Below are 8,884 nucleotides of genomic sequence, written 5' to 3' on the forward strand. Positions count from 1 at the left end.
AAAAAAAAAAAGAAAGAAAGCTTCTACCTATATTCCGTCCTGCCTGCAAGATGTGCTGAGGCAATGATGGCACAGAAGCTGTGGGCGTGGCCAACCAATGACGGATCTGATGTGAGGCCCACGCCACAAGAGGGAGCCCATACCCAACACTGCCTGGATAGCCTAGAGACTTATGGTAAAACCAAACACAATTATGAAAATAATAATAATAATAAATCAATGAAGTGATTGCTAATGATGTTCTGCTGTAATCATAGATCAGTCATCATCAGAGAGGTTGCCTCTGGCAGCTGATGGGAACAGATGCAGGGAACATCAGGTGGGGAGAGAGCCCAGGTGGAGCCCACTGGGAGAGCATGGTCCGTGGAATCAACTAAGCAGGCCTCATGGGAACTCACAGAGACTGAAACAGCAGTCATGGAGCCTACATAGATCTACGCTATGTTCTCTGCATATATGTTATGGTTGTGGGCTTGGTGTTTTGGGGGGACTTCTGACAGTAGGAATGGGGGTGACTGACTCTTTTGCCTATTCTTGGGATCCTTTTCTTCTTGTTGGATTGCTTCACCCAACCTTGATGTGAGGGTTTGTGCATGATCTTATTTTATCTTGTTATGCCCGTTTGGTTGATGTATCTGGGAGGCCTTCTCTTTTCTTGGGGGGAACCAAGGGGGACTAAGAGAGAGGGGTAGTGGGGAGGGACTAGGAGGAGTGGAGGGAGAGAAAGCTGCAGTTAGGATGTATTGTATGAGAGAAGAATAAATAAAAATTTTAAAGGATTTATTAATTAGTATTTTATGTGTGTTTCTTTGTATCTATATATGTATACCATGTACATGCAACGCCCACAGAAGCCAGAATAGGGTGTCATATCCCCTGGGACTGGAGTTACTGGTGGTTGTGAGCCACCATGTAGGTGCTGAGAACTAAACCCAAGTCCTCTGCAAGAGCAACAAGTGTTCTTAACCACTGAGCCATCTCTCCAGTTCCCTAGTCTTCTTTTACTAGAACAAAAATGTCTGCAAGAGGTCCCAATAACAGATGTCATGAGACAGGCGATTTCATGAGTCCGCTGGTATATCTAAACGCCACTTCTTAGACAGGCGATTTCCTGAATCCGCTGGTATATTTAAATGCCACTTCTTAGGCGATTTCCTGAGTCTGCTGGTACATCTGAACGCCACTTCTTAGGCGATTTCCTGAGTCTGCTGGTATATCTGAATGCCACTTCTTAGGCGATTTCCTGAGTCTGCTGGTATATCTGAACGCCACTTCTTAGAAGCAGAAAAAGACACTCCACAGAGTGGGGCCAGTGGGACATGGGACCTGAATGGCAGCCTGTCACTATTCTCCGTGCCACAGGTTCAGCCCCGCCCCTGCCCAGAGCTGAGAGGCCTATCTCAGGCCCACAGCTGTGGGGCCCTACTTTCCTGGTTCATTAATTTACATCAGCAGCAAAGAAACAGTCAGGGCAAAGGCAGAAGCAGAGACAGCAGCAGCATTAGCTCAGACATCGAAGGAACAGCTACCCTTGTTCACTCAGAAAAGAGTTTCTCTTTATAAACACACAGGTTGGCACCTTTTCCCCTTCCCATGCCTGCTCTGGTGGGGCTGTCCTGCACCTGTGTGCCACACACTCATGAAACAGTCTCAAGAACAGGATTCCCAGTATAGTACTCCAACCTTTTGGAGGTCAACCCCCGTGGCAAGGCTGGCTGCATGTGTGTTACATAGGTGGTTAGCTGCATCCTTGGCTCCACCCATAGGAAGCCAGGATCCCAGTGCCTCCTAGAGTGCCAAATAAAACCAATTCCTAACACTGCCAAATGGACTCAGCCTGGTTGAGAAGAATGACAGATCTAACTCCCCAATGAAAACTCTTCCACCAAGAGGCCCAGGCCTGAGCTCGCAGGAATACGAGAATGAAGTCCCTTCCAGGAGTTTGGCTGGAGAGCGGGCAACACTCCAAGGCCACAGCCCATAACATTTAGCTCTGAGGAAATCCAATGGGCTTACAGCATTTCTTTGGTGTGAACACTGGACTGCTGCCTAACAAAGCTCAAACGTACTTCCTGATTAGACAGTCATGCAGGAGTCAATTTATGATATTCGATGTATGCAATGTGACCTGGTTGTCCTCATTGCCGTGGGCCGTGTCTTTCCCCTTGTCACTGGAGGGGTGTGTGGGCTGGAGTCAGGAGGAGAGTTTACAGGAACACAGGAACGTGGAGAAGTGTGTGGCCTCCAACACGGACGGTGAGGTTGGGCACGTGGCCACAGATGCTAGCATGTGAGTCCTCACGGCGTTAAGTTACGATAAGTTACCTGAGCTGACACTTCTGCTCTGGCACCTTGCTCCAACCAGCTTGTTACTAACAGGAGATGCAGGAAGTTCCAGGAACGAGAGGGGCCCTTTGAAAAGGCCTATCTCACTCAAGAGTAGATAAGACAGCCTGCAGATTAGCCCGGACTTATGCAACAAACCCAAATGCCATCAAAGCTGCTTTGTCCAGGACACAGGAAGGTGAACCACAGAAAGTCAATCAATGTGACTACTGACAATAAAAGATAAAGGGAGAGAAATAACAGGATAGTATTATGAGATGTTAGGAAGAGCAGGTCTGAAGTCAACCCAAGAGTGCTGAAGGCCACCTATCATGGTGGCTCATGCTCTGGAGCCCATCCACAGCCATTGTGTGAGAAAGGACAGGAAGTTAGAACTGGTTGGGTTACACTTGCCTGAAGCCTCAGCATCCAGGACGCTGAGGCAGGGGGATTACTAGAGCTCATCTTAAACAGAGGTCAGAGGAAGAAAATATATGAGTTTTCAGTGTTGGTGGGTGACAGGACTGTCTCAGGAAACCTGAGATGTTCTCAATGCCAGTCTAAGAGACAGTGCATCCCACAAGGCTTTGGTGTGGAGTGCCATGCTCCCGTGAACACAACCCATCTCCTCAGGGTTCCATTCAGCCCCCAAGCCTCTCCCAGGGCCTACACAACAGCTAGCATCCTCAGAAGGGAAAATTATCTTCCCTCCAGAGAGACAAGGAAGACAGTGAGATGCAGAAACGCCGTGAGGACTCACACGCTAGCATCTGTGGCCACGTGCCCAACCTCACCGTCCGTGTTGGAGGCCACACACTTCTCCACGTTCCTGTGTTCCTGTAAACTCTCCTCCTGACTCCAGCCCACACACCCCTCCAGTGACAAGGGGAAAGACACGGCCCACGGTCACATTGCAGCCGTCCTCTCCCATAGTTTACCATACAAAGCCCGTCCAGCCTAGCGGGGTGTGCGAGCGAGCGCTGTAGAGCCCAGGTTCAGATGCAGCGTTATTTTACTGGCTCACTTCACTACGGGACTGGGCAAAGCTGAGCAAATGGTGGCCATTAGACAAGACTCAGAACACTTAATCAGAGCAACCATGAGAACAAAAACAGGAGATGGAGGCTGGGTACATCTGGCGTGGCCCGCAGAGGGCTGTTGCAGGAGGAGGTGCTGCTGATGGACACCATCCACACAGGTCATTAGCGCTGGAAAGGTGCACACAGGCAGTCCTCACGGCCAGACCACTCTCCTCCTAGAGCCACTTGTCACCCTCGGAACTTACAACCAGCACCAGCTGGGGGGACAGATGCAGAGAGGCAGTTCTGCGTTACAGGGAAGGCAAAGTTCACTTCCAAGGAAGCAGCCCTACTGGGGCAGCCTGCAGGGCAGTGAGGCCCAGGGCTGTCAAGTTATCTGGACAGGTGGATGCTGGCCTCAGTTGGCCATCACGGGAAGATGAGTGTGTGCCAGCTCTCCACTGCTTTCTAAACACAGGCATGGGTTAACTACCCCAGAGCCATCACACAGGCTGAAACGCACAGCTATGTGCATGAGTATGTTCACAGGAACAGGCATTGGTGAGAGTGTGTACACCTTAGGACATTAGTGAAACAAGAAGGGCTTTTTTAAAGGAGGCGGGTCTGTGCACACTGAAAGTTAAACCAGCTCTGGCGGCTACCCCACATAGCTTCAGGTGAGAACTATTTCCTGGTTTGTTTATTTGTTTGTTTTAATTTTTGTTTGCTTGTTTGAAGCAAGGTACAACCTAGGCCAAGTCCAGGCTGTTCTCAAACTTGTTGTGTAGCAGAGGATGACCTTGAACTCCTGACCCCTGCCTCTGCATCCTGAGCGCTGTGATTACAGGCTGGGGAATCAAGCCCAGGGCTTCGTCCATGCTGGGTTAGTGCTCGAACAGCATAGCCCTAGCCCCTTTGTGTGTTCTTAGGAGCTTTTTGTGAGTTCTGGAAGATAAATTACAAGCCACTCCGGGCTTGTGGATCCTCCCAGAAGAGTGAGCTTCGAGATGGAGTAAGGAACATAGCTTTATTTATTATATTTGGTTCTGGTTCAATTTTTACAAGCATATGCTACTTCTATAATTAAAACTTAAGTGTGGAGAAGAAAGTTAACTGGCTTATACATCAGGCTTCTACCTTTTGTGTCTGCACAGCGTCAGTCTGCTCACTCAGTCAGCACTGATAAGACTCATCTCTCCTTTCAGGAAAAGCGCTTCCCTTTGCAGGATGTCTACCATTACTAGACAGCGACATCGGTGCCCTTTGCGCTCCACTCACGCAACCCTTGGGAACACAAAGATAATCCCTGCCCAGCACAGCAAGATGCAGGCGCTGTACAGTGGTTGGGGTGGGAGGGTGGGGTCTCAGCCTTTAGCAAACTCCCCTTTTCTGCTTCCGGAGAGAACATTGGGCCTCCGGCATCCACCCAGCACCTGCTCCCTTCTTTCAACCTTTGTCACAAGGGCAACACACCTGGGCTGCAGTGCTTAAATGACTTGAATGAGAATTGTTCCCTATTGCACCAAGAGACACAAGGAAGAGCCCCTCTGGAAAGCTCCACTCCTCTGGAGATTTCTGCCCCCTTCACAACCTGACTGGAAACAGCCTGAGCTTGATGGCTAGGCCTTGCTGGGAAGTAACTATCCCTGGTATAGACTCAGAAAGGCTCTGCTAGGGACAGGCTGCACTTCCTGGAGTCCTGTGTGTGTGTCTCTGGGTAACCACACACACACACCACCTCCTGTCCCCCACCCCCTCCCAACTGCTAATTCAGCTGTCACCAAATCCCCTTTGGCCAATTACTTTGCGCTGTTCGGTAAAGGCTCCAGCGCTCCCTGAAGAGTCTCGCTGAGGCCCGGATCTTCAAAGAACTTCCTCCCACACCAAGACTCTCTGAATGTCAGGCATCCCAGCACCCACCCTGGCTCTGTCCCTGGAGCATGCACCCTTTGGGTGTTTACTAGCTATCTGAACAGCTTTGTTTGTTTAATTCTTTAATTATTTTACACGCATTTATTTGGTGTTGCCTGTCACAGCATGCATGTGGAGGTCAAAGGACAACATCCAGGAGCCGGTTCTTTCCTTCCACCATGTAGTTTCCTGTATCAAACTCAGGTCGTCAGGCTTTACAGGAAGTGCCTTGACTCATTGATGAGATGTAGCTGGCCCTTGCACAGCTTTCAAGAGACACCAGTTGTAGGAAACAAATGTGTTGCCATAAATTTCAGTATGGTGATGGGTAGTGGGGAGGGATGAAGCCCCAGCCATCTGACTGTTCCTGTCCTGGCTCTTACTCAGAGTTGGGGGTCTGTGCATTGTGGACATTGAGCTGACCGCGGATACTGTGCTATAGATCCAACTTGAGAAGCAGCAATGTTCTCAGCCTGAGGCTCTTCTCCCAACTCATTTCCCAGTCCTCAGATGTGACAGAACCAGAGTCGCTGTCCCCATGGTGAGGGATACCCAGTGCCTCTCACAACTGACTTTCTACACAACTATGCCAGACTCTGCCCCTGTCCCCAGACTCAGAGGGGTCACAGCACCAGCACGGGCCCATCTGGGCAGCCTGCAGCCCCACCCACAACTGGTCTGGGTGGGACCTGACTGGAGTTATCTGTATGCCTTTGGTGAGAAGTCCTGGTCCACAACCATGTGGCTCTGTATAAGCAGAATGTTTACTTTGCAGAAACAGCAGGAATATGTGTGCATGTGTGTATATGAAGCTGGAGGGGCTGCCCGGGGCTGCCCAGAGCGCCAGCCAGTCCGAGCTACTGTGGGCACCTGTCTGACCAACATTCGATTTGGGCACAAAGGAGAGGTTAGAAATTATTTTCAGGAGATCATAGCTATAAACAGAAAAGGTATGGGACTAGAATTTGGTTGCAGTAGTTCTAATTATATTTTGGGGGAGGGAGGGCTTAAGCCAGGGTCTCACTCTGTAGCCTCATAGGCCAAGATCCATGCTGCTCCTGCCACAGCCTCTCGAATACTGGGATAACAGCTGTGTGTTATCACAAAGGCCCAGCTCCTACTTAGACAAATGTGTTTGTTGTTGTTGGAAATAAAATAGTGGGTTTCAGCATTACCCTTGGCCACAATTTGGCCCAGAAAGTTAAACTACCTGCCCACTGCCTTCCAAGAACTGGAACTCTGACCGAAACCATGAACTTGCAGTCTGGACCAAGGAATCAGCTGCACGAGCAGCACCCGTTCTGAAGATATCTCCTGGATCATGGAGGAAAAGCAGGCGGCCACCTGATTCAGGTTTGAGCACTGAGGATGAGTCTGTGGCTCGAGCTCCTTCACTAACAGGCCCTGGGGATGACACGAAGCTCCAAAGGAAGAGGGCACAGGAGCAGGGAGTGATGTCTCCCAGTCACACAGAGTGCTGGGCTCTTGCTCTCAGGTCTGGTGGCACAGAACCCACTTCCCGACTGACCCAGCTATGGAGAGCAGTTTTCCACCAAAACCAGTCCCTGTGGCCTCCGGAAGGAGGTGCACCCACCCTGTTTCCTCCAGAAAGCAACTCTGACCCCCAGGTCATATGCTCAGGTCTTGGCTATCAGATGGCTGTCAGCTGGTCTCAAGGAAACCGGTGGGCTACTGGAGCCATTCTGCCCAGGGGACACCGTGCGAGAGCCTCCTGGCAGCCACCTCAGCCCAGCATCCTCGCCCTTCACAGCTTCTTCCTCAGACAAGTGATAAATAGCTGTAGACCATACAGCACATTGAAGCATGTACCGCTGGTCAAAATCAGCAGGAGTATTAAGGCCTGGCCATGCCCAGGGCTCCGGTGGGTCCACTAACCCTATCTAATTTGTGGGCACTTTGGGGTCAAAGGCTGATGGTCTTCCACTAACTGGAGCTGGCCATGTCACACAGGGGACTCACACCCAGGCTGTGCTCACGACAAACACACAGACTTGCAGGAACAAACTCATGAAACCCACTACACTGTCTTCACTTACCAAGGCACGGGGTACCAGGGCCAGGTGATGGCTGTCCTCAAGGGTGTCTGACCTGCAGGGCCTAGAAGAGAAAGACATGGCCGTGAATGTGGCATACAGGGCTTGGGTGATGCAATTTCCCTCAAGGAGGAAAAGCAAGAGCTATGTAGAAACTTCCCCAGGAATTCAAGCCAACTCCAGGATCATGGCCCCTGGAAAGGGAGAAGCTGAGCCACTATTTCCCACTGCTAGCAGGAGGCTAGCAGATGACTCTCAACTGAGCAAACCCAGAGACAGTCAGAAGATACATCCCAGGACCCTGGAGACCGCTGCAGAGACCTGCAGCCCCTAAGCAGTGAAGGTGGGCTGCATCTGCCCCAAACAACAGAACAGCCTCTCTCTGCCCAAGGCTGTCTACCCGGAGCCACTGCCCACTTCTTGTGTATAAAAACCCTTCCCGCCCACTCCACAGCATCGGGCTTCTCAGATGCCCTGTGACCTCAGCCCGCAGGAAGCAGAGGCAGGAAGGTCACTTGAGCGCAGGAATGCAGGGTCAACCAGAGCAACCAGCTGGTCTCCTGACAAAATACGAATGTCCAAGATGGAATCATAAATATCAGCAAGAATGAGCTGCACAGCAACGTGTGAGCTAGAAGAGGGAGCTGACTGTGGAAAGGGGCTCTCCGACTCTCGGGGGTCCCAAACAATGATCATAACTAAGACTGCCATCATTGCAGGGGACAGAGTATAAACTACAAACAGAAAAAAACTGACTGTCACTCAAAACTAGGTAAAAGAGCTCGTGTGTAGCTCAGGGGAGAGCTCTGGGGTACATGAGGCCTGGGATCGTGTCCCTAGTACCACAAGAAGGGAGAGGGAGAGCTTCTACCTGAAGCTCTGCTTAAACTCTTGTCAAGCCAGGCATTGTGGCACACACCTTGAATCCCAACAGGGGCAGAGGCAGGTGGACCTCTGTGAGGCCAGGCTAGTCTACATCAGGAATTCCAGGACAGTCAGGGTTACTGACTGTCAAAAACAAAAAGGACAAGTTTCAAGTGGAAACCCTCTCTCCCCTTGTGCTGTGTGACTCCAGACTGCACAAACAGCGGTGTCTGGGTTGTGCCTGGCTAAGAGACATCATTTCACACGCAGCTTTGACTCCACTTTGAGGGAGGATAGTCACTGCAGCCCCTGGTGGACACAAAAACTGCGCCCTGGTACCACCCATTTAGCAGCCTGAAAAATCACATATCTAAAGAACCAGAAGAGAGCCACCCTGTCAGTTACTGCAGTGAACAGAGACTGAGGGCACACAGGGATACATCAAAACCCTATCAGGAAAGCAGGCCCAACAACTTACTGGACACACCAAATTAAGGATCGGGTGTCACTCCCTTACCTGGACGCTATAAAATGACCGACACCTAACCATCGGATGCCTCACATGCGCATCAAGGACCAAGGACTGGTCTATCTGGACAGGATGGAACACAGGCCAACCTGGGCTATGCAGGGAGTTCTAGGCTAGCCTGAGCTACTCAGAGATAATCTACTCCACCTTCTTCCACCCACCCCTGCCAAAAAAAAAAAAAA

The 8,884-nt window shown here is 50.7% G+C and overlaps 1 protein-coding gene across 2 annotated transcripts in view; it reads right to left on the minus strand.

The window, feature by feature from the left end:
- Window positions 1-8,884, minus strand: part of Agpat3 (1-acylglycerol-3-phosphate O-acyltransferase 3) — a 76,914-nt gene that overhangs the window by 48,512 nt on the left and 19,518 nt on the right. For both annotated transcript variants that reach the window (XM_026785469.1, XM_005360283.3), the window contains exon 2: window positions 7,313-7,373. The gene's annotated coding sequence lies outside the window, so the exon portion shown is untranslated. The remainder of the gene's footprint in view (window positions 1-7,312; window positions 7,374-8,884) is intronic.

Source organism: Microtus ochrogaster, linkage group LG2 (assembly GCF_000317375.1).
Source record: "Microtus ochrogaster isolate Prairie Vole_2 linkage group LG2, MicOch1.0, whole genome shotgun sequence".
Lineage (NCBI taxonomy): Eukaryota > Metazoa > Chordata > Mammalia > Rodentia > Cricetidae > Microtus > Microtus ochrogaster.